This window comes from Agelaius phoeniceus, chromosome 17, assembly GCF_051311805.1.
Source record: "Agelaius phoeniceus isolate bAgePho1 chromosome 17, bAgePho1.hap1, whole genome shotgun sequence".
Taxonomy (NCBI): domain Eukaryota; kingdom Metazoa; phylum Chordata; class Aves; order Passeriformes; family Icteridae; genus Agelaius; species Agelaius phoeniceus.
In genome coordinates this window covers 1,365,538-1,390,493 of record NC_135281.1, presented here as the reverse complement: position 1 = coordinate 1,390,493, position 24,956 = coordinate 1,365,538, and the positions used below count along the sequence as shown (strand labels likewise).

Here is a 24,956-nt window from a genome sequence, read left to right as displayed (position 1 = left end):
CTCCTGACCCTCTGAGGAGGATCTTGGTTCCATACACAGCCCAGGTCCCTCTCCCGACCCTCTGAGGGGATGATGGCTCCATGCTCAACACAGACCCTTCTCCTGGCCCTCTGAGGGGAATGATGGCTCCATGCTCAACACAGACCCTTCTCCTGGCCCTCTGAGGGGGATCCTGGTTCCATACACAGCCCAGGTCCCTCTCCCAACCCTCTGAGGGGATGATGGCTCCATACTGATCACAGGCCCCTCTCCCACCCTCTGAGGGGGATGCTGGCCCCCCATGCCTGCTCTGGCCTGGGCTCCTGCTCGCAGCTCCCTGGCCCAGGCTGTGGGAGCCCACAGTGCCACTGCCCATCTGGCCATGCTGGTGTCACTGTGACTGCCGTGCTGGTGACACTGTGGCTGCTGTACCGCTGGCACTGTGGCTGCAATGCCAGTGACACTGTGGCTGCTGTACCGGTGGCACTGTGGCTCCTGTGCCAGTGGCACTGTGGCTGCCGTGCTGGTGTCACTGTGGCTGCTGTGCCAGTGACACTGTGGCTGCAATGCTGGTGTCACTGTGGCTGCTGTACCGGTGGCACTGTGGCTGCCGTGCTGGTGTCACTGTGGCTGCTGTGCTGGTGTCACTGTGGCTGCTGTACCGGTGACACTGTCGCTGCCGTGCTGGTGTCACTGTGGCTGCTGTACCGGTGGCACTGTGGCTGCTGTGCCCACGCTGCAGGAGCTGCTCTCAGCTGCCTGGCAGTGCTGCTGTCTGGCAGATGCAGGCACAGACACCCAGCACTGCCAGGAGCACATGGAGCACTGCAGGGAGGTGCAGCTTCCACCCTCCCAGCCCCACAGCAGCCCTGGGACAGCTCCAGGCTGGGGCAGGGGCTGCACCTGGGTATGGGGACCTGAATTTGCCCTCCCAAGTCCACCGGGTGCTTCCTGCAGGATCCCAAACGGGATTAGCACTGGCTCCTAAACCTGGGCAAAGGGAGGGTGGAGCCTCCTGCCCTGTGGGGGAGCTGGGAAAGGAAGATCCTGGGTAGCAGCATGTGATGAGATGTCCCATCAGCTCCCACAGGGACCTGGTGGCTCTGATCATCTCCATGTGTGCAGGGGGCAAGGAGGACACAGTCAGGAGCCATTTCCAGCTGGTGCTCTGTGGCATCCCAATGTTGGCCTGGCTCTGGAGGTGTTCTTGGTGAGGTCAGCTCACCCTGCCCTGCACTCCCAGCCAGCAGCATGAGCTGCCCTGATGACAAATGGTCCCAAAGACAGGACTAAGGAGATCTCAATAAATTCTCATCTCACATTCACTCATCACTTCGAGCAGCAGCTTGCCTGGCCTGGTCACAGGGCTGCTGTGCCAGTGGGACAGTGACACCCCTGAGCTGCAGGACTCTCCCACAGCACCTGCCAGCCCAGCACTGATGGGCTTCTCAGCCTCTCCTGTCCTAGGGGTCATTCCTGAGCTTATCCTTGGCCAGGACTGTTCAGAGCAGTTCAGTGCTGTGGGCTGAAGGGCCCAGGGATGTGGTTGAGATAAGGAATCTCTTCCCAGCGCTGTGGCCAGGTCCCTGCTGGGCACACACCCACAGCCAGGGCAGGAAGCAGACAGAGGCACCAGGAACAGGCCCATCCTGCTCCTGAAGCTCACAGCTCAGGGACAAAGCCCACCTGAGCCTCCTTGGAATCTGCTCCCAGACCCTCAGTCTCCCAGGGTCTGACTCCAGCACAGCCTGCTGCACTCACAGGCCACGCTGGAATTTGTGAACATCTCCAGTGACCACATGGGATGGACCAGACAGGAAAATAAGAAGGCAGGACAGCCTGAATGCTTGTTCCTCCCTTTCTACCAAGATCCTTCCCTTTCCACAGCTGTAACAAGTTTTGCACAATCCCCAGATTTCCCCAGGAGACACTTGGTGCAGCAGCCCCCTTACCCTGCTCACCCTTTGGAGAGTTTCTGCTGCTCCCCCAGGGGTGCAGTGCAAAGGGGTAAATGTTCAGCTGTGATGATTTAGAGGTTTTTAGGTCTGAGGGGGTGTTTGAGGGCTGCCTGAGGGGCAGCTGAGGCCAGCACCACCTTGTTTCCTCAGGCTGCTCTCTGGTTATTCACATCCTTACACAGCTATCCCTGGAGGACAGGCACAGGGACACAGCAAGGGAAGTGTGACAGGAGGGTGTTTTTAGGTGACCATCCTTCTCATTTGAGGTGTTGTACTTCTCCACAATGTAAATATGTGTGAATACAGGAGCACTGTAGCCCCCCTGCCTTGGAAGGGAGTTTTTCCACCCATGCAGACTCCTTATTAAGAGTCTGTTGTCAGATAATGGCACAAGGTAAATTGGTGTCTGTGGCTGCCTGAGCTGAGCCCACCACCCCCGTTACATGGGAATGGATCAAAATGACAAGGAGGCCTTGGAAGGGTCACCCCTGCTCCCCTGCCAGCTCCAAGCACAGCAGCACACAGCATCAGGCTCTGCTTGCCACACACAGCACAGTGAGCACGTTAGTCCCTAATGAGGCCGGGCCCCACTGTGCCAGACAGACAGAAATCCACATCCACAGGCTTTTCCAGCCCTGCAGGGCTTAGGAGCTCTCCTGCTAAGCCAGGCAGAGGAAATGGGATAAGCCTCGCTTTACCGATGAGGAATTGAGGTACCAAAAGGTTTAAGTGACTTAAAAGGGATTTGGAGAAGGACATCTCCAGAGCCCAGGTGCAGAAGCATCCCTGGAAGAAGGTGTGGCCTTTCAGTGTCCCCTCATTAAAAACACCGGGTGGCACAAGCAGGAGGTGGCCTCAGAGGAGAATTGCAGCTGCCAGCCCTGCTCCAGGTGCCCCCAGCTCCTCCATGAGCCCCCAGCTCCTCTGTGTGCCCCCAAATCCTTCAGCTGCCCCCAGCTCCTCCAGGAGCCCCCAGCTCCCCCGTGCCACGAGGCTGGTGGGCTGCAGGCAGCCCCTGGGACCTGGCCAGGCAGCAGCAGCCGTGTCCCCTCCTGCTCTGCTCAGCTGTCCCTGCCTGTGCAGGGCCACGCAGGGGGGCAGCAGTGCTGCCTGTGCCAAGGTTGGGAAAGCCACCGTCCTGCTGCCATCAGTGGCTCTGGGGGAGCAGCCCAGCCACCCCAGAGCAGCTCCAGGAGCCACTGGAATGTGGAGGAGAGCTTTGGAGAGGGAGCCAGGCGATCCCAGGGCGCCTGTCTGCCCGGGGCTCTGTCATCCTGCATGTCCCCTGCCTGCTGCTGGCACCTGAGCTCTCCTGGGCACATGCCAAGGGGTTTGTCTCCCTCTCCTTTGCTCCCCCTTCTCGTGGGCACTGTGGTGGCTCTGGCTCGTTGTCACAGCCTGGGGAATTGTGTCAGCACGTGCCCGGTGTGCGTGCCCATGTCAGCAGGGTTGTGTGGGCATGGGCACACGGGGACAGCCCTGGATGCCCAGCAGCATCCCTGCAGGGTATGGCAGGGGCTGGGGGTGAGAGGGGCTCACCTGGAGCAGGGTGAGTGCTGCCAGCCCGAGCACAGGCTGTGCTCACCCAGGATCCATCCCTGCCGACATCCAGGGCAGGGCTGTGTCCCCAGGGACTGGCCATGCCATGCAGGTGGCCCTGGCTCTGTCCTCCTGGCACAGCCCAGCCCTGGGCCCAGCTCTCCCGTGCTCTGGGGAGTCAGGAGTTGCTCTGCAGAGGGGCACTGAGGTGGGTTTGGAAATGGGCACAGGACAAGCATTGCTGGGTGCTGAGGTGTCACATTCGGCCTTCCAGAGAGCCAGAGAGGGAGGAATTTGTAAACACCTCATGTCGAGGTTTATTTGCTGCATTCTGACTTTCCAAGCTGTTTGGCACCCCGTGGGAATTCTGAGATCAGGAGGCCAGAGCTTTGCTGATTAAATACAGGACAGCAGGCTGGGGTGACCCCAGGAGCTGGGCATGGGGACCCCACACTGAGTGTTCATGCACCAGAAAGTGCTGTGGGGAGGAGTAACCTGAGCTCTGAGCTGCAGAAAAGGTTTGGTAATTTCCTGTGGAAGTACAAAGAGGCCCTGCAGTGTGTGGAGCTTGGCTGGAGAGAGGCTCCTGGCTGCCCTCAGAGATGTGGAGGATGCTGTGCCCTCCACGGGGGTTTCTGGATGAACTCAGGGTGTGGGGGGGATGCTCTCCCCCCCCAGAGGGGCTCTTGGCTGGGCTGAGGGTGTGGGGGCGTTGCTGTGGTGCCCCAGAGGGGCTCCTGCACCCTTGGGTCTGAATTGCTGTGTGACAGAACAGCCCCTCTGCTTCACCCCTGCCCAGGCTGGGCCATCTGGAGGGGTCTCAAGGCCCAACAGCATCAGGCCAAGGCCAGGTACCCCCTCCCCTGTGGAGCAGTGGCCAGCTCAGCTTTGAAAACCAGCATTTGCAAGCCAAAAAATAGAATTCTGGTGCTGTTTTCTTCCTTTCCTTTTATCTGAAGGCCAGGTGGAAGGTGCTGTAGCAATGGTGGGGACAGGAGGAGCGGGGGAGTTGCTGAGAGCAGGTGTGCCAGTGTAGGCTGGGGCTGTGAATCCTGGTTCTGAGACACTGTTGGAGGGATTTGAGGCACATCTGTTGCATATTTGGGGTGAAAGGCTTTGGTTGTTTATAACCTGCCTGTCCTGTGAGCAGTCAGTGTCTCAGGTGTGTCCCTGCCCTGTTGGGGTGAGCCCAGGGCTGTTTCTGACCTCCCTGTCCCTGGACCCAGTGGATGTGTGCCTGTGGCTCTCCATGGTCACCCACTGGGCTTTGGGGCTGGCCCAGGGCCTCCCCCAACCCCTGCCTGATGTCCTGGTGTTCCATGGCAGCAGAACCTCGGGACACTGCCCAGTGTTTGAGGAGGGAGGCACCAGGGAGGATCCACCTGAGCAGAGGAGGTTCCACAGGGAGCTGGGCATGGTGCAGGGTGCCCACAGAGGAGCAGCAGTGCCAGGGAGCCCTTCTGCCACCTCAGCTGCATCCTGGGACTCAGAGTCACTGTGCCAGGACTGTGCCAAGCACTGGGAGAGGAGAACCTCCCCCAGCTCCTGGGACAGGCTGGGGATGAGGGCTCACATGAATTCCCTGTGATTTCTGGAGCTGTGTGCGTGCTGAGACAGCTGCATCCCACAGCCTGTCCTCCCACTGCACCTCAGCCCCGTCTGCCTCGCCCAGTGCTGCAGGAGAGCCCCTGTGGCTGTTCCCAGGCTGCTGGTGCCCACCAGTGGCTGCCATCGGCCTGTCCTGGCCACCAGGGCTGCATTCCCTGGGCTGGGTGCCACCAGCCCTGCCACCAGCTCTGCCACCAGCCCTGCCACCAGCACTGCCATCAGCTCTGCCATCAGCCCTGCCACCAGCACTGCCATCAGCACTGCCACCAGCTCTGCCACCAGCACTGCCACCAGCTCTGCCATCAGCTCTGCCACCAGCACTGCCATCAGCTCTGCCATCAGCTCTGCCATCAGCACTGCCACCAGCCCTGCCATCAGCTCTGCCACCAGCCCTGCCATCAGCACTGCCATCAGCTCTGCCACCAGCACTGCCATCAGCACTGCCATCAGCTCTGCCATCAGCACTGCCACCAGCCCTGCCACCAGCACTGCCACCAGCACTGCCACCAGCACTGCCACCAGCCCTGCCATCAGCACTGCCACCAGCCCTGCCATCAGCACTGCCACCAGCACTGCCACCAGCACTGCCACCAGCCCTGCCATCAGCACTGCCACCAGCCCTGCCATCAGCTCTGCCATCAGCCCTGCCATCAGCACTGCCACCAGCCCTGCCATCAGCTCTGCCACCAGCACTGCCATCAGCACTGCCACCAGCACTGCCACCAGCCCTGCCACCAGCACTGACATCAGCACTGCCACCAGCCCTGCCATCAGCACTGCCACCAGCACTGCCATCAGCACTGCCATCAGCTCTGCCATCAGCTCTGCCATCAGCACTGCCATCAGCTCTGCCATCAGCTCTGCCACCAGCACTGCCATCAGCTCTGCCATCAGCACTGCCACCAGCCCTGCCATCAGCTCTGCCACCAGCCCTGCCATCAGCTCTGCCATCAGCTCTGCCATCAGCTCTGCCACCAGCCCTGCCACCAGCACTGCCACCAGCACTGCCACCAACCCTGCCACCAGCCTGTCCTCGCCACCAGGGCTGCATTCCCCGGGTTCTGGCAGGGTGTGAGCCCGGGGGCTGGGGCTGCTGATGGCCCTGGGGCTGTGACCTGTGCAGACAGGCAGCAGTGGGAGCAGGTGACCCCAGGGCACACAGCCTGCCCTCTTTTGTGCTCTGGAACAAGGAAAGCCGTGGCCCAGAAGGGCTGGTTGAGGCTCAGGGGTAGCTGTGTCACCTGTGGGCCTGCTGGCAGATCTGTGACATCTGCAGTGTCATGGGAGCTCCTCTGGCTCCAGCTGTCTCCTGATCCCCAGACTGGAGCAGAGGAGCAGGTTGGAGCCACCTGGGCACCCCAGACCTCGGCAACGTGGGCTGCAAACCTGGGGATGGAGGCTCCAATGCTCAACCCATGTTCCCAGAGCATGGAGGGGTCTGCAGAGGCTGCTGGTGTCCCCAAATATATTTTAGGACAGGAAGAAACGGCCTCAAATTGTGCCAGGGAAGGTTTAGGTTGAATATTATGGAAAATTTCTTCATGGAAAGGGTGGTCAGGCATTGGAGTAGTGTGCCCAGGGTAGTGGTGGAGTCACCATTCCTGGGTGTGGATGTGGCACCTGGGGACATGGGCTAATGGTGGGCTTGGAAGAATGGTTGGATTTGATGATCTTGGAGAGCTTTTCCAACCCTAGTGGTTTTCTGATTCTGTGACTCCATCCCCTCCCCAGATCACTCTCCTGGAGTGGGAAACTCGGATTTTTTTCAGCTGCAGAACCCTGGGCTTTGCTCAGCCTCCCACCTTTGGCCTCAGCTCTGCTCCAGCCTGAGCTGCAGACACTGAATGCCCACAGCTGCATTCCCCATCACCGGCCATAGAAGAAACTGAAACTGAGACTTCTGCCATCCTGGGCTGGCAGGACAGAGGCACGGAGGGAGCTGGGGAGCTGCACAGCTGCATGCAGCACTGCAGACCTGTCTGGGTGTGCTGCCTGCCTCAGTTTCCCCCGGGTGGTGAGGGAACAGCTGTTCCCAGCTGTTTGCAGGAGGCATTGCTGCCACACAGGCACTGCAGCAGGGGCTGAGCTGAACAGAGGAGATCACAGAGTGGTTTGGGTGGGGAAGGATCTTAAAACCATCCATGGGCACGGGCAGGGCACTTTCCACTGCCCAGGGTGCTCCAAGCCCTGTCCAATCCGGCCTTGGACAGGATCCAGGGGCAGCCACAGCTTCTCTGGGAGGTTGTGTAAGAGTGAGTGGGTGACTTTAGCACCCAAAGTCCTTGATAGAGGCCCATGACCACCCTGGGAAAGGCTCTTCTTTTCCTGTGTCCCCTCCAAGATGGGACAGGGCTGGTGTGGGAGCAGGGGGGAGCCCCAGCACTGCTCTGCTGCAGAGCCCCTGTCCCAGGCTGGGCACAGAGGGGCTGCCCTGGCTCTGCCTGGTGCCTGTGGCTGCTGGGGTGGGTGTGCTTTGGGGCAGGACATGGCAAGAATGGGATCAAGCTGCTAAAAAACATCCTGTGAGAGAGAAAGGAGAGCCCACAGCTCCCTCAGAGGGGCCTCAGGCACCTGGAGCCTGTGTGCTGGCAGCCAGGAGCAGACACCCTTCCTGGCTGGGTTTTACTTTGGAAACATCAGGATTTGGGGTTTCTGTTTGGGGAGGATTTTGGAGGTTCAGCATTACCACCCTGGGCAGAGGGCTGTCCTGCCATCCCTGCACATGTCACCTTCCCTTTCCCCACTGGGGTTCTGAGCTGCACCAGACCAGCAGCCTCATGGGGAAACACCAGCAGAGCAAATTCTTCTGTGGTTCTGGGGAGCAGTGAGGTGTCCCTGGGCAGGGGCAGCTGAGCAGAAACCCTCAAGGAGCTTTTCCCCTGGGGAAGGTTGGGGCAAGAGGGAGGAATTATCCCAGAATCTGCCTCTGTGTGCTGGGGAACCAGAGCAAAGCACATCCCCTTCTGCAAAGTGTGTGTGTCTGAGTGAGGTGGGGCTCCAGGCCCAGCCCAAAATCCAGCCAGTGCCATGGCAGGTTTCTGCCAGGGTTTTCCATCTCCAGAAAAACCCCCCAAGGGGACTGAGACCCAAGGCTGTGTCTCTGCAGAGCTGGGCAGTGACTGGGAGGAGCCCCTGGTCTCTGGTTTTGGCCTTCCCATGCTGCTGAGTTTAAAAATTCAGCACCTCTGATTTCAGGCACAGCAGGCAAATCTCTCCTGGAAACAATTGGACTGGACCAGTTGAACTCAGCTCCCAGGAAAGCAGCAGGACCTTGGCTGGGCTTTGGGGATCCCACCGTGCTGGGGATCTGTGGAGCAGGCTGGAGAGGCCCAGGAGGTCCCAGGGCTGTGGGCAGGTCCCCAGGCAGCCCCAGCAGCACTGGGGGGGTTCCCTGGCTGGAGCTGCATCCCTTGGCACAGGGATTTGCCTGCAGCCAGGGTCCTTCCCAAGAGCTGGCTGGGGGAGCCTGGATGCAGGGCACAGCCTGGGGAGCACAGAGTGGATCCTGGCACGCAGGGAGCTCCAGGAGGGTTTAGGGATGGAGGCAAGGAAGCACAAATGCAGGATTCCAGAGAGGCCAATCCAGAGGGATCAGAGCCAGGCTGCCAATCCCGGGGATGCCTGGCTTGTGTGAAAGGAAGGGGCTGCAGCAGCTGCCTCCTGATGCATTCCTGGGTAAACACGGGGGTGGAGAAGAAAGAGCTCAGCTAAAGGACACAAGAACTGGTGCAGTGTTTGGGGATGTTCAGGCTGGAAACCAATGGTTTGATTTTTCAGATCCTCTGGGGAGCTCACCTGCCAAACTGAGCAAGTCAAAATCCATTTTTTTTTAAGTACAAGTGCTTCCTTTCAATACTTCCCTCCAGGATGCCTCAGCAGCAGTGTCAGGGTTTCCTTCCATTTCAGCTAATTTCATGATATTTATAAAATTCCATCAAAGCTGGAATTGGAAACAGAATGTCTGTCTGTCTGTCTGTCTGTCTGTAAGGACAACAGGGCTCATCTTCTTCCTCCCATTCTCATTTTGTTTTACCATCTCTCATATTTCTGCCACAGTCCCTGCTCTGCCCTGCACCCCTCTCCTCCATGGCTGTGCCCCCTCCATCCCAGAGCACAGGAGGATTCCTGCACGTCCCCTGCCTGCCCAGCCCTGCCAGGAGCAGCAGGAAGAGCAGAGCAACTCCTGTGACCTGCAGGTTTTGCCTGTCTGGCATCTCCTCCAGCCTCCCTTTGTGTTTATCAGGTGTCTAGAACAGAGCCCTGTCGATGTCTCTCCCTCCCGAGAGCGTTGGGAGGATTAAGGAGTTGATGTTTGCGTAGTGCTTTGAAGGGAAGAGCCAGGTGGGAGGGTGGTAGGAGCAGAACTGGATTCCTGCATCCCATCTCCTTCCTCCCCTCACTGAGGGTGGCAGCCCCTGTGCCCTCCCTGTGCCAGCTCACCTGGGGGGACAGGGCTGCTCCAGGTGCAGGCCAGGGGAGGGGACAGCCTGAGAGGGAAATCACTGATGGGAAAGAGAATCATGGAAAGTTTGGATTGAAAGGGACTTGAAGCTCATCTCATTCCACCCCTGCCATGGCAGGGACACCTCCCACTGTCCCAGGCTGCTCCCAGCCCCATCCAGCCTGGCCAGGGATCCAGGGGCAGCCACAGCTGCTCTGGGCACCCTGTGCCAGGGCCTCCCCACCCTCACAGGGAAGAAATTTTTCCCTATCCCCTATTTGATCTGTCCCTGCCCTCTGGCAGTAGGAAGCCATTCCCTTTGTCCTGTCCCTCCAGGCTCTTGTCCAAAGTCCTTCTTCAGCTCTCCTGGAGCCCCTTTAGGCCCTGAAAGGGGCTCAGGGGTCCCCCTGGATCCTTCTGCCCTCCAGGCTGAACACCCCCAGGTCTCCCAGCCTTTCCTCATGAGTGAGGTTCCATCCCTCTAATCTAATGTTTCACCCACAGGACTTTCTTTTCTTCTTTATTCCAATCTATTCAAAAGGAAAACAAACTCCAGTTGTGTCACCAACTTCCTTCCAGTTGTGTGTGCCAGCTGCCCCCAAAGCAGCTGGTTCTGGAGAGATCCAGCAGCTCTCCCCATGCTGGAGCAGAGCTTTCCTGTCTGAGCAGGGCAGGATCAGCCTGTTGGACAGCAGGGCTGGAATTTCCAGCTGGAGAATTCGCAGCAGCCATGGCCAGCCCTGGCTCCATGTCACTGTACATAGGCAGGGGCTGGGGCTGGGCTGGGCAGTACGTGTCGGAGCTGGTGATGTTAATTAAGAGGTAACGAGCCTGATGGAGATTTATTTGCAGGCTGTGTACTTGGAACTGATTATGCACAACTGGGAAATGGAAAATTGACCTCCTGCTCATTTCCTGTCTTCTTCACAGCAACAGTTAATTATTGAGGTGGGCAACACTGCCCTGGACAGGCCTGGCAGGGAGCAGCTCTCCAGCCCAGCCCTGGAACCTGGGCCTCACCTCCTTCCCTCCATCCCACACCCTGATCCAGGCAATCTTCCCCTTCCTGGTCCCTTCCCCAGTCCCAGCCTGTGCAGCCTCAGGGAGAGGGAGGCTGATCATGGGTGTGGAGATGTTTAAGCCTGGAAAAGGAGGGCTGTGCTCAGCCTGGCAGGCAGGCTGGGCAGCTCTGGGCACTGGGTGTGCAGTGCTGCCTCCCTGGGATCTCCTTCCCCAGGTGGACCATGGGGGCAGGTCCTGGCAGGGTTCAGCAGGCTGGAGCTCTCTCCCTGTCTCCAGGCTGACCTGCCCCATCCTATGCCTCAGTTTCCCCTCTATCAGTGAGGGTGATATTTTGAGTGGGGGTGATAATTTGAGTGAGGCTGGCGGGTTTTGCATTTGCCAGAGTTCATTCCTCTGCTGCAGCACTCTCTCCAGAACCAGTGGCTCCAGTGGGTACAGGGTGCTCTGGTTTTCCACATCTGTGCAACATGAGCCATTCCTTGTCATGTTTTCCTCCATCATCTCCCTGCCTTGTGCAGCAGCCTGGAGCCACTGGCTGCCTGCATGGGGCAAACTGGGCTGTGCTGGGAACTGCCCTGGGCTGGGGCCCCTCTGCAGCCCACACTGCTCTCTGCAAGGATGCCAGAGGGGTCCAGGCCCTGGGGATCCAGCAGCTGCCTGGACAGGCAGGGAAGGGCTCTCCAGCCTGGCTGGCAGTGCCTGGGGGCTCCATCTGGGCCCAGCCTCAGCCAGAGCAGACAGGGCGGAGAACGGGCAGCACTGGGGGGCAGTTTTAACCCTTGAGTTCCAGGTGACCTGCAAACACAGCCCCACACAGCCCTCAGGTAGTGCCAGAGCCCAGCACAGCAGGCACCCCTAATGCTTTTATAATCTGCTTTCTTGTCCGTGACTGTTCTCCCAGGAAAGGAGGGGGAGGCATGATTAATTTTCATTAGCCTGGTAAATAATAAGCTTGTTTCCGCTAGTCTTGCCCTGTAATTAGGGCTCTGGTGCCAGGGCCCTGAGAAGGAAGCTGGGATTTGCTGGTGACTCATGGGAAGCTGAGCCAGTCTGGACATCCTGCCCTGGGCAGGAAAAGGGAAGAGGCTGGGGCCCCTCGGAGAGACAGAGCTTCCAGAGGGCAAAGGAGCAAGGGACAGGGTCCTCTGAAGGCAGAGGGAAAAGACCACCTTGGGAGAGGAAAAAACCCAGCCAGGGAGAGGGAAAAACCCACTCAGGGAGAGGGAAAAACCCAGCCAGGGAGAGGGAAAAGTCCACCCAAGGAGAGGGAAAAGCCTATCCAGGGAGAGGGAAAACCCATCCAAAAGGAGGCTATTATTCAAGGGAAAATGGAAGCAAATCTTTTGGCCCAAGAGCTGGATCTTGACATGGATGTAGGATGAGGTCAGGAGGAGTTCAGTGATGTAGAGTTGAGGAGGGGAAGGAGCACTGGGGTGTTGGCTCTGAATGTGGGGCTGGGTGACCCACAGGCAGCAGTGCCCAGATGTGCAGAGCAGCAGGGAAACACCTGCACCATGAACAAACCTCTGCAGGTGAGGGCACCTCTGTGTCTGTCAGAGGGGCTGGAGCTGGGAAACAGAGCCTGGCCCACAGGGAGCGGCTGCTGTGGGGACTCTGTTCCCCACCAGGGGACAAAGCATCCCAAGGGACCAAGCTGGGATCCTCTTCCACAGGCAGAATTCCCCTGGGGAACTTGCTGCCCTGAGATACCAGAGTCACAGAGCTAAGGGAGTTTCAAAGGAGAAATGGCAAAGGCCAAAAGGGGTGTGGATGAGGAGGATGGCCCTGCCTGCAGGAGGGGCTCTGGAAAAAGCAACGTCCAGGATGCCACCAGCATGGGGCACCTCCAGGAATGGCTCCATCCGGCAACAAGGGGCTTCCCAAGGACGAGCAGGACCTGTGCCATGCTCTGCACGTGAGCCCAGACCCAGAGCCTGCACAGGAGGAAGCTCCTGCCAAAGAATGAGCGCACAGCCCCATCAGGGAGCAGTGTTTTCCCAACCCAGCAGATGCAGCGAAAACCCTCATTGAAAGAGCTGTTTGCTAAGGAAAAAACAACTGGCACGCTAATTAAAAGCGACTGATTAAAGGACTGAAAGGGAATTACTCATCGTAATCGTTAAAGGCAGCACCTGCAGAGCTCTCCCTGCTCTCAGAACACGAGCATCCTCCACACTGCCGAGGGGACACGGCAGGGACACGGCAGGGACACGGCAGCTCCGCGGCGACAGAGCTGGGGCAGCCCCGATGGGCACGGCACGTCCCCTCCTCCGGCAGCCACCAGTGCTGCCCTGTGGCCACCAGCCCGACCCTGTGGCCACCAGCCCCGCGCCTCCCCCGCACTGCCATGAATTGGTGGCCGGCAGGCGGTGACATCGCTGTGACAGCAGCCAGAGAAGAGAGCCCAGCCCCAGAGCCCAGCCCCAGAGCCCAGCCCAGCCCGGGGCCGGCCCTGCCCTGCCTCTCCTCGCTCCATCCCTTGTGCCCAAGGTGCTGCTGTGACCACCTCAGCGCGGGGCTCGGGGCCAGCACAGAGCAGGGACCTGCTCCAGGCCAGGCCGGGTGTTTGCAGCTCCCATGGGTGCTGCAGCTTCTCCCAGGAGTCACACCAGGAGCTTCTTTGTCCCTTCCCTGCCAGAGACAGAGCAGGAACAAAGCTGAGGCTTCTCAGCAGGACTGCACGAGCGTGGAGCTTTCTGGCACCTGTGTGGTGTGTCTGACCCGGTTTAGGGGGTTTTTGCTGAATTTGGTGTGGCCATGTCAGGTTGTGCCCAGCCTCAATGAGAGATGCTGCCCTTTGTCCCTGGTCAGCAGACAGGCAGTGTCAGGGACAGGGAGCAGGACAGATCCTTCAGGTGTTCCTGCACAGGAGAGCAGGGCAGCTCCCAGCAGGGCCAGGACATGGGACAGGGGCTGTGCTCTGTCCCCTGACCCCAGGCAGGAGCAGGACCCAGGGTTCCCTGGTGGGGACAGGCTGGGGACAGGCTGGGTGCCACAGGAGGTGGCTCTGAGGCAGCACCTCTGGCCTTCTCTTCCCTCTGCAGCCCCATTGCAGCCCGGGCTGGCTGTCCCAGCCCGCTGTGCCCTGGCTGTGCTGCTCAGCCCAGGGCTGCACAAGGAGCCAGCAGCACCAGGGACAGTCCCTGGCTGGGTGTAGGGGCAGCTGTAGCAATGGAAATAAGCCTTCCTCTGGCTTTGGGGAAGTGTGCCTCCATTCTTTTCCACAGTCACTCAGACTGGATATTAGGGGAAATTTCTTAACAGCGAGGGTGCTGAGGCACTGGCACAGCTGCCCAGGGCACTGGTGAAGCCGCCATCCCTGGAAGTGTTAAAAAAACGTGGGGATGTGGCACCTGGGGACATGGGTTAGTGGTGGACCTGGCAGTGCTGGGTTAAGGGTTGCACTTGGGGATCTCAGAGGGCTTTTCTGGTTTTACTGACTCCCTGATTCTGTGACCATCCTCCCAGACACTCAGCTACCATAAACTGACTCCCTCTTCCAGTAGGGCACTGTGGGTGCCAAACAGGCCCTGCTCCTCTGCCTTCCCTGGCTGAGGCAGGGTCTCACCTTAGCCAGGATTCTGTGCAGATGTGTCCAGCTGTTGAGCCACCGTGTCCTGCACACCCCTGGTGGGCTCACCCTGGGATGCAGGCTCAGCACTGGTCTCTCCCATAGCAAGGGAACCTGTTTCCCCTGCAGATCACAGAGCTGCTGGCAGAGCAGCTGCCAGCCTGGGGAGGGCCCTGTGCATTCTTGCACCTTCTTCTCCTCTGCTGGAGCAGATCTGAGAGCTTTGCAGGTGGGTATGACTCAAACTGCTGACCTTGCCTGCCATGACATCTGATGCCCCTTTGCGCCCTCATTCCTCCCTGAAGTTGTTGATTTTAGCATTTGCTGGTTTTAACACTCCAATTATGTGACGCTCCCAGCCAGGTTTCAGGAGCACAACTAGGTCAGATCCTTGTCCATATGTGAGCAGAGTGTTTTATCAGGCTCCCTGGCATTGGTGGGAAGGCACTTAGGGAATTTCTTCTCTCCAAGTCCCTTGTCTGGACCAATTTTATTCTCCACATCATGATGTCACGCAGGTGAGGGCTCCCAGTCCCTCCTGTTTGTTCTTCTCCCTCACTATTTCCTGTCCTGAGGTCTGTCCCACACCCCCATGCCCTCAGGAAGCCTCTCCCAGGTCCCTGCAGTCCCCAGCCTCAGGTGTGCCCTGCCTCTCCTGGGAGCTCCTGTCCCTGGGCTGTGGCCCCAGTGCAGAATCCCTGCTCACAATTCCAGGCTGCCCAGCTTTACAGACATGCCCTGATGGGCCCTGGGGAGGGGATGTGCCACCCCCCTGGGGTCCCTCAGCAGGAGCATTGTCCTCCCTGCTGGGGGCACAGGTCTCACTGCCTGGAGGGAGAGGCTCAGCTCTGCTCCTTCCAGCTCCTTCCCCCATTCCTGCCCTGGGATCTCGGGGCTGTTTGCTGCTGTTCCCATGCCAAGGACAGGTAACCCCCACCCTCAGTGCCCTCCCCTGCCCTCCAGGGCTGCTGGCCTGGCCATGCTCCCTTCTCACAGAATCCTCAACTTGGAAGAGACCTTCAAGATCACCAAGTCCAGCCATCAACCTAGTCCCACCATAGCCACCCCACATCCCTGTGTGCCTCATCCCAGTGGCTCCTGAACACTTCCACACCTCCTCCCTGGGCAGCTCATTCCTGTGCCTGGCTGCTCTTTCAGTGAAACTGTTTTGTCTAATACCTAATCTGAACCAGTTGAGTAGAGCAGAGCTTATCTCAGTGTTTATTTAGTAAATTGGTGCCAGCAAATTTAATATAAGACCTCAGCAGAAGGGAGGGTGATGTTTCTTTCAAATCAAACAGATTTCAGGCACTCAAAGTCACTCTTCTTCCTTGAGGAGGTGCCTCCAAGGTCTGGTAGGTCCCCCTGTGTATAAAGGAGTGCTACTGTCAGGTCCCCACTCTGTCCCCAAGGACACTGAGAGGAATCACTGTTGACATTGATGTGGGGTTTGACCTGTAGGAGTTGTCAGGGTGGATCTTTGCCTCAGCTTCTCGCTGACTTCAACTTCCATCTTCAGCAGGATCAGTGTGTGTTGTCCTTGTGCTCAGGACACCCTCCTGTCAGGAGAGCAGGGACAGGAGCAGGAACAGCCCATTCCATGTGCTGTAACCTCATTTCCCTGCTGCCCTGCCCCAACAGGACCCTGCTGACGAGGCATCTGCGTGGGAACCTTCTGGGCTTGGGGAGGGGAGCACCTTCCTCACAGCTCAGCAGGACTTCCCACCCTTCCCACCTTTGCTCCATTGTTCCCTCTGGTGTTTTCACACACATATTTTTCCTTCCATGCCTCCTCAGAAGGATCTTAATCCTGCCTACAAATCTCCTGCCTTATGCTCAGCCATACCTCACCTGTGCTCTCCCCTCTCTCCAAGCAGCCTCTTGTCCTTCCCTGGAGGTGCTGCCCCCAGCTCAGCCCCAAACATCCTCCCTGGTGATTCTTTCTGGGATGCCCAAAGGAGCTCAATGCATTTGTTTTACCCTGAGAAGTGGTGCAGAGATTACAAGAGCCCATGTATATTTATTTTCATTAGTTCTCTTGCTGGATTTGCACACAATGGTGTTGTGGCCACTTTCAGAAAGGTTGGCAATGTCTGTCCCTGATCTTACAGTCTGTAAATCCAAGTGTTAGAGGGGGTTCAGTCTGGGGACAGCAGCAGGAGGGGTGGCAGCAGGAGGAAGGGGCCCTTTTTCAGCCCCTTGCCATTGCTGGGCACCTGCCTGTGGGGCTGTGCCCTGCTCCTCACCCTTTCCTCCCTGCCCCTGTGCCAGGCCTGCTCATCCCCCAGCCCTGCAGCTTCCCTGCTGTGCTCATAGGATCCCACAGGGACTCTCAGCCTTTTCACAGAGCTCTGGGTCCAGCTCTGGGCTGGCTGCCAGGTCACTGTGCCAGTTCCCTGGCATGGAGGCTTCATCTCCTCTCAGGTTTACCAAAAGCAGCTGTGGGTGGTTTGCTGAGGCTCTTCCAAATCTGGAGGAGAACAGGAAGGAACAGGAGGTGACAGCCCAGACTGGGAGGGTCCTCTCTTCTCACAGGGACCATCCCAAGATGCTGCTGTTTGAGCTGTAACATTCCACAGGATTTTCCCTAGAATTAGATCCCAGCACCACCTGCACCTGCCCAGCTCTGCTGGCCTTGCTGTGCCCTGGCTGTGAGCACACCAGTGTGGCCCTGGAGCGGCAGAAGGGGAAGGACCACCCTGCCCTCCTCATCTGCTCACTGGGCTGAAACCCCATTGCCTTCCTCAGGAGGCCCCAGCAGACACTGATGCTTCATATTTCATCACCAACCTGCAGCCACCTCTGAGGTGGGACCAGGAGCACCAGATCCATCCCTTCAAGGCCTTCTCCAGCCACACAGAACCACCCAGGCTGCAGCAGGGCAGGCTGTGGCCTCCTCCCTTAGACCAAGAGGACAATAATCACCAGCTGATTCTCCAGTGAGGCTTGGCTGCAGAGCATCTGAGACCCCATTCACCAAAATTGTCTTGAAGGGGCATCAGTTCATCAGCAAGGCACCCCTGAGCAGAGCAGGGTCCTGGATGGACCCTTGACTGCTTCCTCTGGCATCCCGTGCCCTCACTGCCTGGAAAAGCAGGGCCCCAGCTGGGCCCCTGCTCCCAATCCCCTTCCCTGGGCTTCCAGCCCCTCTCCTGTCCTTCCACACAGCAGCTTCCATCCCACCCCTCACACCCAGCTGAGAGCACCCTGCTGTGAGCATGGCAGGGACAGGGGAACAGTGGAGGAAGGGACAGGGGGGACAATGGAGGCAGGGACAGGGGGACAGTGGAGGCAGGGACAGGGAGACAGTGGAAGCAGGGACAGGGGGACAATGGAGGGGGACAGAGGGACAGTGGAGGCAAGGACAGGGGGACAATGGAGGCAGAGACAGGGGGGCAGTGGAGGCAGGGACAGGGGGACAGTGGAGGAAGGGACAGAGGGACAATGGAGGCAGGGATAGGGGGACAATGGAGGCAGGGACAGGGGGACAATGGACGTGTCTGGGTGGAGGGAGGAGGAAAGGGGCACTGGAGGTGTCTGGCTGGTTGGTAACATCAGGTGGTTGGGCTGCTGACACAATTGCTCATTTGCATTTTCTTGGGCGTTGATGCTGATATTAATTAAAAGCAATTATGGTGCCATTTTCTCTGTGCAAGAACAGCATGCAAAGGGAAAAACAGTGTTCCACACCAAAATGCTTCTTGCTCCAGAGCTTCAATGACCTTGTTTAGTTGGAGGAACCTGCTGGGTGAGGGGAGGCCTGGCACCCAGGCCCTGCTTCTCCCACCTGTTGGATGTGCCAGGGGGTGCCAGGATTGGCTGTTCCTGGGGGCCTGAGGCACCCTGAGAGTGCTGGTGACACACACAGATGTGATGGGGGTGCAAGCTCTGAACAGGCACTTCCCTCCCAATGGTCACCACTGCTGCTACAGGATGCTGGGTGCTGGTGCCTGTGCAGCCAGGAGGGTGCTGGGGCATCCCTAGAAGGTGCTGCTGGCTCCATGGTGGCCATCAGTGGCTCTGGTGGTGCTGCCCTCCATCCCAGCACTGGTGGCACTAGAGCAGGGCACTGTCACACAGTGGGTGACAGAGACAGCTGGGTGCTGACACTGGGGGCAGCACTGGCCATGGATCCTGGCTGTGCTGGTGGCTCTGCTGTCTGCACCATGGGCTCAAACTCAACACAGCTCCCAGTGCTGGAATTCCCTTTGCCGTGGAGAAGCTGTGAGAGGGCCAGGCAGTGCCAGTGCAGTGACTGTGCAGTGCAGCCCGTGGCACCTGGCCCTGCCACAGCTCATCCTGGCACACACAGTGTGCTGACAGCCACCTCAGGGACACCCCTGAGCCCAGGAATGTCTGCCTTTGGGCTGGGGAGGTGTCCCTTGGGCCACAGCAGAGGCCTCCTGGGCTGGGTGAAGCCACATGTGCCTCACTCTGTCGCAGCCTCGGGCTCTGACCTCACAGCCCAGCAGCAGCAAGAAAGTCAGGGGAGAGAGGGGGGTGTTGGTGTAGGAGGCAGGGGAGCTGTGGGGACAGATGCAAATGCCCTGCTCAGCTGTCCCAGCACACATCCCTTTGCTTTAGCATTTCCCTCTGCAGTGCTGGGCCACAGTGGGGAGGTGATGAGGGTTTGTACCCACTTTAGGAGGCCAGTCTGCTGATCTGCCCAGGCTTCCCATTCTTCTGTCTGTTGGGATATCCCCTCTGAGGGCCTTGGAGTGAGCACAGTCCTCTGTTCTCTGCCTGCACTGTGCCTCTCCATCTCCCCAGGCTTTGCTTCCTTGGCACAGGTTCCAGGAGGCTGCTGGGCCTGTCTGAGGAGAGCACGGTGCCCCAGCCAGGCACCCGGGCTGGGTGTGCCCCAGGCAGGAGAAGCCCCTCTGGCTGGGTGTGGCAGGGGCACAGTGGGGCCTCAGGAGCACTGCAGTGCCCATCTCTCCATTCTGGGGACAAAGAGCTGCTGCCTCATCTCTGGGTTTGCTCCTCTTCTGCATCACCAGGGGGGGGGAGTCAAGCCCAGCACCTGGATCTGGCTTTCCTAGAAAAATTGCTGACATTTGTGTCCTTGTCCCAGCCTTCCATCTGAGCCAAGAAACTGGGGTTCACCTATTTTCACCCCTCTTTGAGCTTTCACAGACCTTCTCAAACCTAGATGGCCTCCTCCATTCAAGTGGGAATGAAAAAGCTGTCCTAGGAAGGCTAACTCCTGTTTTGGTTCCCATGCCATTTCCAACCCCTCCTTCCCTGCAGCAGGAGCTGCCCAGTTTGCCCCAGCAGCTCCCAGTGCAGGGCAGACAGGCTGTGGGTGCTCATCAAGGCAAACCCCAACACCACTGAGTGGATAACTCAGGCTGTGTTCTCTGTGGGGCAGTGGGGTTTTGGGGACACTAAGAAACATGGGGGGGTTTCCCAGATTTATTTAGCTGGTTTTTCACAGAGGGAGCATTTTTGCCATGGTTTGCAGCGTGGTTGGGTGGCAGGGAAGGAGGAAGCAGCAGGCTTTAGCTGCAGCACAGTAGCACCTAGTGACCAGATGGGAGAGGCTGAGTGGGAGCTGCCATGAGCAGCTGGAGGTGACAGTCAGAGCAGGTTCTGCTGTGCTGGGACACAGCAAGGGGAGCACCAGAGGTGCCATCTGCCACCCTAGGCAGGGGGATTGTCCCCAGGATTGTCCCTCCTGCCTCCCTGGGCTCGGCTCAAAGGGGACAGCCCAGAGGCTGAGGCACAGAGGGTGACAGGATCCCCCTGCCCAGCTCAGTGGCTCCTGGCATCGCCACGGACTGCAGGGGCTGAGTCCATCATAAACAAACAAGGGAAGGGAAGACAAAGAGCACTTTCCCACAAAGGGGCTCTGCCTAGGCCTGAGCCCTCAGCAAGGAGCATTTTGGATGTTCTCCTCCCCACCTGGCTGATCTCCAGCTCAGCCTCTCAGTCCATGTGACACCAGAGTGACACAGGACTCACTCCCACATCTTTCCCCATCCTGTGGGCACTGCCTCTGCCTCCCCCTCTGCCATTTGCCCTTTGCTGGACACAGCCTGGGTATCAGGCAGAGCAGTCGAGTGTTTGCAGCATTGGGCTGTGGGATGTTTGTCAGGGAGATGAACTCTGATCACAGGGATCACAGACACCTCTCTGATCCCTGGGAGGACACGGCCCCTTTTCTCTCTGCCCTGCAGGTCTTCATGAGGGACAGCCCTGGAGCCCAGAGGGACACACGGTGCTCAGGATGCTGAGTCTGGCCTAGTGCTGAGCCCAGCAAGCTGAGAGGTACGGGATGGACCCGGGGTGGCTTTGGGATGGCCCTGGGTGGCTTTGGGATGGCCCCAGAGTGGCTTTGGGATGGCCCTGGGTGGCTTTGGGATGGCCCTGGGTGGCTTTGGGATGGCCCCAGAGTGGCTTTGGGATGGCCCTGGGGTGGCTGTGGATGGCCCCAGGGTGGCTTTGGGATGGCCCCAGAGTGGCTTTGGGATGGTCCTGGGGTGGCTTTGGGATGGCCCTGTGTGGCTTTGGCACTCCCAAGGGGCCCGGGGGGCACAGCCCCGGCTCTGTGCGTGTGCCCAAGGGGCAGTGGAGCTCCTGCAGGAGCAGCCTGGGGAAGAGAAGCTGGAGGGTGATTCAATGACAACCCTCCCTCCGTCTCCTGGCGAATCCTGCGCCACGCCCCACAAAATAAAGTTATGAAATCTGCTGCCCATTGCCATGGTAACGTCACGCCTCCGCCTGACCCACTTTGAGACAAAGGAAATGTTCCGAGCTCCGAGCTCTGCGCACGGGCCCAGCCCGGCTCCGAAGGGAGGGCACAGGGAGCTGCTGCCTCTTCCTCCTGCTCCTCTTCATCCCAGGACCCTCAGGCGACAGGAGCTGCTTTGTTTGAGGCCCTGAGCAAAGCCAGTGCCAAGAGCATCTCCAGGCTGCATCCCAAATGCAGGCAGGGCCCTGCCTGCCTTCGTGTGGAGATTTAGGGAGCGGGAACCTCTGCCCTGGAGCACAGGAAGGTCCTTGCTCAGCTGGTGGTGCAGCAGTGACAGTCACAGCCTTTCAGAGCATCCTGTAACGACTCTGCCACACACATTAAGGGCAAGGACACAGAGAATCATGGAATGAGCTGAGTTGGAAGGGACCTACAAGGATCATTGATCCTACTCTGACCCTGCACAGCCACCCCAACAGTCCCAGCCTGTGCCTGGCAGCACTGTCCAAACACTCCTTGGGGAGCAGCCTCAGGGCCGTGCCCATTCCCTGGGGAGCCTGGGCAGTGCCAGCACCCTCTGGATGAGGAACCTTTCCCTGGTGTCCAGCCTGAGCCTGCCCTGGCCCAGCTCCAGCCATTCCCTGTCCTGTCACTGGTCACACAGAGCAGAGCTCAGCACCTTCCCCCCGTGAAGACTCCAATGAAGTTTGACCTCAGTCTCCTCCTCTCCAGGCTGAAGTTCCTCCTCCTCGAAGACTCCAATGAAGTTTGACCTCAGTCTCCTCCTCTCCAGGCTGAAGTTCCTCCTCCTCAGCGCGGTCTTTGTGCCCTGGGATGGGCACTGGGGCTGTGGCCCTGGGGCTGCTGATGGCTCTGGCAGCACAGAGAGGCAGGAGGGCTCAGATGGGGTCAGGGCAGGCTGGCAGCACAGGAGGCCAAGCAGAGTCTCTGCCTTGCCTGGGTCCCAAGTTCTCAGTGCAAGGCTGGACACCTCCACCCCTGGGAGTAGGACAGAGGCAGCCCAAGGGCAGCCGTGGTCAGGGCTTTGCATTGAGGGCTTTGCATCCCACACTCGCTCCCTGGGGGCTGTGCAGACACCCCCTCACCCCCTCCAGACCCCTTGAACACCAACCTTGAACACCACTGGCCAGAACAGGTTGGCTTTGGGCCAGGATGTTCTTTCTCATTAGCTGCTCTTCCAGCCAAGCTGGAACATGCCCCATGTGGTCACCAGCCTGTGCCCCGAGTGCTCTGCAAGGCAGCAGAGGCTGCAGGTGGGTTTCAAAGGCAACAATCCAGCTCCTGCCCTGGTCCCTCCCCTCCAGCCACCTCATCAGCTGTCCTGCTCCCTTCCTGAAAATTCCCTTTCTTATCTGTCTCATTTGTCTCATTTGACCTACTTAATGCTTTGCATTTCCTGATTCAGAGCAAATCCCGTCTCACAGAGAACTTTGAGAAACTTCTATTTAGGGACAGACAAATAGGTTGCAGAATTTCTGGGGTTTTGTTCCCTGGAGAGTTGGTTATATTTCCAGTGACATCTGCATGGAAATAAGTTCTCTGTCTCTCTCAGGAGTTCATCTGTTCCTGCAGCTTAGACAACACCTGAAGTCAAAAATCTTTGGCATATCACAGCCTTTGACTTTCACAGCATTTGGTTTTGCTGGTAGATTAAAAATAAACAAACAAAACCAAAACAAAACAAAAAAAAAAGGCAAAAAAATAGTAGTTAGAGTTTAGTAGTTAGAGTTCTTAAGATAAATTACTCTTTGTCATTTTGGGATGGTGCCAGTCAGATCCCATCCTTCTCATCACCCACTGGTGTTCAGCTGTTATGGGGCCTCAGGAGCTGTGTGTAGATGCCTCATTCAAAGGGCACCAGCCATGTATTCCCACATGAGGAGGGATATGGGGAAATCCTTGCCCAGGGATGCAGCTGAGGGATCAGACTGCCAAGCTCAGGCTGGCACTGGCTGCATTTCACCTGCCTAGCAGGCTGAGCCCTGGACATCCTTAGGCACTGGGCAGACCCACTGAGGACTCCCTGTCCCCTGAGCAGGGATCCCAAAAGGTGACACACTTGGTTTGCTGGAAGCCGCTGTCCCCTCCATTGCTGTGCTTGGCTCCCTGGTGGCACTGTCACGGTGGGTGGCATTAACTCCTCCTCAGGAGCCCCTGCCTCCACCCCAGGATGGGCAGTGCTCTCTGCTGCCCATCCCTGAGCACGGCTCTGCCCAGCATCCCCGGAGCAGCGTGGCGGGAGGGGGCTCTGTTGTGTAAGGAATTGTTCCAGCTATTTTTATCGGCCACGATCAGATTGTGAACTCTGAATCATCATTAATGCAGGGCTCTGGCAGGCAGCGGCCCCAGCAGCACATCCAGAGCTCCTGCTAATTCAGGGAACGCTGGGCTCCGCGTGGGCAGGCCCACGTCACCTGCAGCACAGCTCGCAGATCCTTTCAGCTTCCCGCAGCAGGAGAGGGAGGCATTTTCCCCCTGCAGGTGGCAAATCACCTCCCCGGATTGCAGCCCGTGTTTATCGAGCTGCTGGCTCCAGGTACAAAAGGCACCTCTGTGTTTGCAGCCAGCCTGGATGGCTGGGCCGGGGGATGTGCAGCCCTGGAGGAGCTGATGGGCAGAGGGCAGGACAGGCTGACCCCAAGGGTGCCCTCAGCCCCATCAGCCCGGGGTGGCTTCCTCCTGGAGGATGTGTGCTCCAGGCAGTCCCGTTTCACAGGCTGCTGCATCTCCTGATGTGCTGCCAGCCCCTCCTGAGCATCACCCAAGTGGCTCCCAGCCCTTTCTGGCCAGCCCTGCCTCAGTAGTACATGGAACCAGGGAACCAGGGAATTCTGGAATGGTTTGGGTAGGAAGGGACCTTGAAGCCATCCAGTCCCACCCCCTGCCATGGCAGGGACACTTCCCACTGTCCCAGGCTGCTCCAAGCCCCATCCAGCCTGGCCTTGGACATTCCAGGGATCCAGGGGCAGCCACAGCTGCTCTGGGCACCCTGTGCCAGGGCCTCAGCTCCACGTGGGGAGCTCTTCATGTGCCCTTTTCTGGGCCAAGGCATGGCTCAGCTGTGGCAGCCATGGCTGCATCAGGAGAGCGGGGTGGCCAGGGAGGGGACAGGGAGTCCTTGTGTGGCATTTGTGTGCCAAGGGCAGGGGCAAAGGCAGCAGGGAGGCAGCACAGAGCTGCCCTGGAGGGTGAAATGAGCCCCCAGCCCAGCACTCCCTGGTTCTGCAGGAGCCCTGAAACACCCAGGGCACCCCAGTCACAGGTGCACCCCCCCAGAGCCCGTACACCTGGGCAGCCATGATGTGTGACACACAGCACTGTGTCACACACAGCACTGTGTCACACACACCCCACAGCAACATGGAGCTGGATGTGCCCCCATGGAACCAGTGAGGTTGGAAAAGGCCTCCATGGAGTCTGACCACTGACCCAGCACTGCCACCTTCACCCCTACACCGTGTCCCCAAGTGCCACATCCACACACCTGTGGAACACTTCTGGCTACAACATGCACATACAAGGGGCAGAAATCTGGGTGAGTGTGGAGTGCTCTCAGAGCTCCCTGGGATCTGGCAGGCTTGGTGAGAAGGACTGAGCCCTGCCCAGGGCCTCTGCCATGGTTTGGGCTGGCAAATGCCAGCCAGCTGAAAAGAGAGATCCTGGAGCAGAGAGCAGTGGGGTGAGGCTGTGAGAGGGCAGGGAGTCTGCCCCATCCTCTGCCTTCTCTGTGCCCTCAGCTAAGCTGGTCTAAGGTGGATTTGCAGCATTGAAGACAATAGAAATAGAGCAGCATCTTCTGAAAGCCACGTCCACCCCAGGAGTTGAGGAGGGGCATGGTGGGCAGTGGCATTGCCCAATTCCCCTGTGGTGCAGAGCCCCAGCCAGAAGCTGATCACAGCCTGTGGTGCCTCACTGCCTGGAGACCTATCCCTGGAAGTGTCCAAGGCCAGGTTGGTTGGGGCTTGGAGTAACCTTCCAGGTCTAGTGCAAAGTGTCCCTGCCCATGGACTTTAAGGTCCCTGCACCCCAAACCACCCAGGAATTCTGTTCTGTGGTTCCAGGCCCTGCCTGGTGTCTGGAGCTGCTGGAGGTGCTGCTGGAGGTGGGTTGGGTACAGCTCAC

The 24,956-nt window shown here is 58.7% G+C and overlaps 1 protein-coding gene across 8 annotated transcripts in view; it reads left to right on the top strand.

Moving 5' to 3' along the window:
• DLGAP4 (DLG associated protein 4) overlaps positions 1 to 24,956 on the top strand; it is a 156,122-nt gene that overhangs the window by 65,704 nt on the left and 65,462 nt on the right. For 6 of the 8 annotated variants that reach the window (XM_077187358.1, XM_077187361.1, XM_077187363.1 and 3 more), the window contains exon 3: positions 20,299 to 20,389. The exons of the other annotated variants lie outside the window; for them this stretch is intronic. The gene's annotated coding sequence lies outside the window, so the exon portion shown is untranslated. The remainder of the gene's footprint in view (positions 1 to 20,298; positions 20,390 to 24,956) is intronic. 8 annotated transcript variants of the gene reach the window in all.